The sequence below is a fragment of the Balaenoptera musculus genome, chromosome 19 (genome assembly GCF_009873245.2).
Source record: "Balaenoptera musculus isolate JJ_BM4_2016_0621 chromosome 19, mBalMus1.pri.v3, whole genome shotgun sequence".
Taxonomy (NCBI): Eukaryota; Metazoa; Chordata; class Mammalia; order Artiodactyla; family Balaenopteridae; genus Balaenoptera; species Balaenoptera musculus.
In genome coordinates, this window is record NC_045803.1 from 44,195,007 (window position 1) to 44,201,006 (window position 6,000).

Consider the following 6,000-nt stretch of genomic DNA (forward strand, 5'->3'; position numbering starts at 1 on the left):
TAACACCCTTAATACAGTAGGTTCTGCCTCATACAAGACTGTAGTAGGTCATCATCCGGTCATTCTTGGTGTAGTTGTATGTGTCTCTGTGCCAGGAACATTAGCTACTCTTTTGGGAGCAAGGTGTTTCTGGAATTTTTCTACGTTGAGTTGGCTAGCAATGACTTAGGTGTTCATGGACATGACTGTGAACCTCAAATAAATATATTTCTCTAAAGCCAAACTAAATGTAACCAGATCCACAAAATGCCGGTGGCCACTTGAGTGCCACCTGATGTGAGAGGAAGTGTAAAAAAATCAACATGAAAAGAGACAGTGGCCTTAATTGACTACCTAGCATATCTTATAAGAGTTTGCAAGTTTTGCAAACCGTACGCATCTTTGCCATGGTCTCTCCCAGGGTCTCATAGTTAATCTTCCTCTGGGTGGGATAGATACCAAGGGCTTGAATAGCATCACTTAGATCCCGTGTTCCGGTGGGAGTCTCGAAATACAATTTAGAAGTGAAAGTTCAAAATCACCAAGATTCTTGTTTCTCCTTCTTGCTACACAGAATTTTTGAATCCGGTGAGCACTGCCATGTTGCATCATAGTTGAGTATATGGTGTCATGGGTGACAAACAATCAGGCAGCTGCAGTCAGAATTACAGGTTTTATGGGACTAATCCCATTTCTTGCCCTGATTTCAATGTGTTTTCCCTATGATCTGATAGAGGAGGACTGGGTTTTGTTTTCAAAATGATTCAGTTCATGGTCCAGCCTCAGAAGGCTAGTGTCCAAATGGATCCCAGGTCTGCCTCTTTCAGCTGGACCTCAGTCCCTCTCAACTTCTCTGTTTGCAAATGTTCCTGCCAAATAGGAGCTCTGAAAAAGGGAGGGACCTGTGGGCTTTTAAGGGTCTGTTCTTGTAGTTGTAGGGTGGAGAGGTTGTGCCTGTGGGGAGTGGAGAAAGGATACTCGGTTAGGTGTTGGATTTGTATCAGAATAAGTGTGTCCTTTCAAGAAAGCACCACTTGGAACAAAACGTCACCATATCCTCACCTTTTACCAAGAGCAAACTGGCCACTTTGCGTTCTGCAGTTTGATGGCTGTTGAGCTACTTAGGTCTGAGCCAGAGGCTGGCGGGCTGTATGCAAAGTGCTGTGTAATTGTGCAGTTTTCTGTGGTCCGTCTTTGGAACAACGTCTCATAAAAATCTTAAGTGGCTATCACTTTTCATGGCTAATGAACTGAGGATCTGGGAATGAGATCCAGAGCCAGTTCTTGGGTTAAATCTTCTGAGCCTTCAACAAGGCTGTGTTTAGGAATTTGGGGGACAGGAGAGCCCGTACCCTCAGATGAAGGAAGATAAGCTCTGACCTTCCTCGCCAAGCCTGGAGACCTGCTTGAAGAGGGTACCAATGACCAATCAAGGCGGTTCATGAATATCAAAAGGCTTGTTTGAGCGTCAGTAACATATTGAGTGTAGTTGCCCCCTCTGTTTATTTTCCATGTGATTTCTTTCTCATTTTGAGAAAGAGAGACTCTTTCTCATTTTAAAAAATATTTCAAGTAAGAAGTATTTCCATTCACATGCTGATCAGTAACCAAATGGTGGAGGCCTCCAGTGAACAGCGAGGGAGGGCTGGGGGGTGGGGTGGAGGTAGGGGGGATCAGGAAACTTCTGGCACAAAGGAACAAAGTAGAGTGGGAACTGGTGGTCACTGGTAAAGGCCGGTGGTCTATTGAGAAGGGAATTTTAAGGCGGATTCCATTCCGTGATGCACACAAGTAGATAACCAAATAAATGAATCCATGTCTGCTTTCCCTTTATTCCACACTAAAGACAATGCCTGCACGTGTTTTAGGCCCCCTGAGGAGGATGACAGGGAGCTGGAACCCAGGTGTAACTGCATTAAAAATATTTCAAATAGGTCCCAACTTGATTTCCTTGTCTTTCATCTGGTTTTCTTTCTGGTATTGCAAATTTCCTTTCCCTCCTTTTATTTTTCCGCCAGTCTATGGTGCTTGCACTCATTTCCAGTGAAGGACATGAACATTCTTTCGTATGGCAAGGTGAAAATAATTTTATTTTCATCACTTCCCTCCCCTCCCCCCACCCTGAGCTTGTGATGGATTTACTTGAAAAAAAAATAATGATGGAGCTTCACAAACTGGCCTGACAGTTGTGATGCGGAGAGCGAGCCAGCTGAGTAGGGACAGTGAGGCATCTCTGTACCTATTATGGCAAAAATCGATAATGCTTTCTGTAAATTGCTCCTCCCAAAGGAGCCGAACAAATGCAGCAGACAGGGGAAGCCATCATTCTGTGTGAAGGCTCTGCACACTTGGACCAGTGCAATTATGAACAGGAGGGCGGTTTGGTCTGCGTGTGTGTGTGTGTGTGTTCAGAGTAAGAATTCTGGGGGAGGGGGGAACTTATTCATCATAAAAATTTAACTGTCTGCTTCTTCTCTCGGGAAGGTGCATCCTTCTATCTGCCCTTCCAATGTGGGAAACCCTGTAGTCGAGTTACCCCAGTAAACCCTTTGGAAGTTGCAATGGATGGATTAAAGAGAATAGCCAGCCTATTTAATTGTTGATTTCTTGGCTGAGGACTTATTGTTCTGATGCTTTTCTGGAAACTCTCTTGTAAGGACTTTGGGAATTCCATACTGGATCTATGACTATAAACAATCTTGTATGTGTGGGCTGTTTTGAAATTTTCTTCGCTTTACAAATCTCTCATCTTAGTGATCTTTGAAAAGATAATATATTACAAGTTCCTTTAGGGACTGTTATTTTTCTATAATATTATGACTCCTGCCCATCCCACCCCACTCTACTCCTGAACTGCAGAAGGAAATGGGAGCCATTTCCATAATGATGATTCTTGCAGGCCACTGCTATATTAACTTTATTTCCTAGCAGGAGGACCCTAAAATTAATTAGACATGTCATGAGACAGTTGCTATTAAAAATAACAAAAGATGTCAGTAAAATAATTTTTCAGTTGATGTGTCAGGTTGGGGAAGTGGTGTACCTAGAATGCAAAGATTGTTGTTAAAATAACTAGCATCAAGAGGAAATGTGCTCTGTTGGAAAGACCACTGAATTCAGAGCCCAGAAGTCTTAGGTTTAAAGAACAGCTTTGCTACTTACTAACTTGACCCATAATGCATTTCAGTCCTGGTGTCTTCATCTATGAAATGGGGAAGGTGATGCCTCCTTATGCTCTGTCACAGGTTGTGAGAAAGTTGTATGAAAATCCATTGCCAAAATTAAAGTCATGAAGATGTACATTATTATTAGCTTAAAGAAGATAAGCAAGCTTAGGCCTGGATGTACTTGAATGAAAAGGCCAAGTGGGTCTGTCCATGGTTATATGGTACCAGCATGCTTGATCTCATTTGGTCTTGGATCCGATTTATTAAAGTCAGTTTCCTATAGAACATGAGACTCTAGGAAACCTAGGTTTCAGCCCATGTTGGAACTGACAACGTATATGAGGGGAAAATAAAAGTTGGAGATACAAGTAGTTGGAATTTTATCTGACAAATGATCTGACAAGACAACATTTCCCATGTCATCCAGTTTAAGTCAAGCAGGTATTATAGATTGGGGGTTGACACTCTATCCTTAAATAGGAGGTAGTTGCAATTTTGTTGGGGAGAGAGGCAGCAGAGAAACAGAAGGCACTATTTGAAGGCAATGAAAGATTCTGAGAGAGAGAAGGAGACCTGGATTTTATCTGAGGGGATGAGACTGGCAGAGTTTTCGATGGTTTTGTTGTTTTGTTTACGTTAGTGGTAAGAGGACTAACGGGTTGGGGTCTGAGAGGAGCCCATGGGAGTCCGCAAGTAAGAAGGTAAAAAGCAAGGAAGGGCAGACAGTGAGACAAGGGGAAAAAAGGAGACTACAGAAGTACTAAAGTTTTAGAAATAGGGGAAGTAGACACATTGGAAACATCCAAAATAATCACAATCATCATGACCCAAGGAAATAACCCTATAATGGTTGAAAACGTATTCCTGTTGATGGAGCAGTTGGGAATAGAAGGTTAACACGTGTGTTGACATGAGTTAGGCAGACATCTCCACATGATAAAACGTTTGAATGCACCGGCAGAAGGTGATTCAGAAGGTGGGGTCATCCAGAGGGTACTTGAATGGATGGACACTTGGGGACATGATTTGAGAAAAAGAGTCACAAACACCCTGGGGAGAAGTAAAGCTAATGAAATCCTACCAGGTTGGTAAGACTCAAGATCTAGCCCATACCTAGGACATGAGCTGAGAGTTAGGTGCCGCCTGACCCATCACAGCTTAGACAGGACGGTGCATCCTTTCAAAGGAAATGTTGTCTGATGTCTGCCCCCTGCTGGAAGCAGCTGCCTTGACTCCCAAAGGTGAGGGGGAGAGAGCAGAAAAAGAATTTCTGCCCTATTAAAGTCAATACTCCCAGGATCCTAATGGATCCAAGTGCATCTGAATAGCATATTAAAATTACCCAAATTGTCTTTTAAAACCTACTGATGTGGGTCACCCAAGCAGCATGCTCCCAGCTGTTAATAATGAATACTGAGCATCCTGGGGAGGAATCGCCATGGATAATTGTAACTGGTAAGCATGAGTCTGGCAGCCCAGTGGGCTGTGGGTCGGAAAAGGGCAGCGAGGAAGGAATCATACATCAAGCTGGTGCCAGAGGTCAGGTATCGGTGGTCTGCTTCCTTTGGTTGAACTTATTCTTCTGATGGGAAAGCCTTCTAAACAAGGCTGCGAATTGGTTTTCATGCTCGCATTGACAGATTGGGAAAGCAGTTTGTTCTACCAAATTTAACAATGATATATCATTATCACAACTTTGGGGGAAATCTATAAAATCAATAAGTTTGTAGCCTGAACAGGATTTGTATCGCTTGCTTGCTGTGCTGGTGTCAAAGCGTGAGCATATGGATTGAGTCACAGCCTGAGATCAATGGAATTTGTGGACAGTGAGCTCAATAACAAGCCCTTCTGAAAAGAAATAGATGTAAAAAGCAAATTTACTAGAGTATAAAAAAAAAAAAACAAACTAATATTTTTTCCGCGCCTGGCTGTAAAGTGCTGTTTGGCTGCCTTTGGCTGCGGGTACTTTGAAAGCTGTCTAGGCTATGTGCTTGCAATGCTGAATGCTCCTGCGCTAGCTTCATGCATTGCATGTACAGTTGGGTGCTTCTATTTACGGGGTTTGTACCAGGAAACTCGCCAAGAATAAGAGGAGGGGGAAAAATAGCCCTTTATATTGTAAACTGAATAAAGAATAAAAACAGTCAGTGTGTCTGCTGGGGAAAGACCACGGTAGCTTTATTTACTTTGTGCTGGTAGGACTTGCTAATGGAGAAAAATAAAAAGGCATAATTAAATAGTTTAATGAATTCTCAGCTCTTTTGTTTGAGTGGGAGGGGAATGCATGTTCCAGAGAGGCCTCACAAAGAGCTTGGCTGGCAGTGAGTTAAAAGTAGGAAATCAGTTCTTTGAAGGCATTTTTATACTTCATTATCCCAGCATGTAAAATGACTTGTACTCAACGATTGAGGATTTTATTTTTCACTCTCTCTCTTTCTCTCCTTTTTCCTAAACAAAAGAGAGCATGGGGCGTCTGGTGTCTAATTCCCCTCCGGGCCCTGGAGCCGGGAGATGAGCCAGGCTGGTCACCAGGCTGGTGGGCCAGTCCCTGCCCAGGAGCGGGTCGAGGGCTCTGAACCACCGCGGAGCCCGGGGAGCGGCCAGCCAGCCGTCCACGTCCGCTGTGCAGGAGTCCCGCGAGCTGGCATCCGCGGCCCCTAATCTCCCTTTCGTGGGGGAAAGCTCCTGCCTATTGATGGGCTGTGAATGGGGGGTGTCCTTTATGTTGTATTTTTTTCTTAGCAGCCAAGATCACTTCTTCCCTCTTAGGGTGAAAACAAAGGGAAAAAAACTCCTGGGGAGATGAAGTAAAGTTCGGGGAACACCGACTCTGATTCTCAGCCCTGACCTGGTT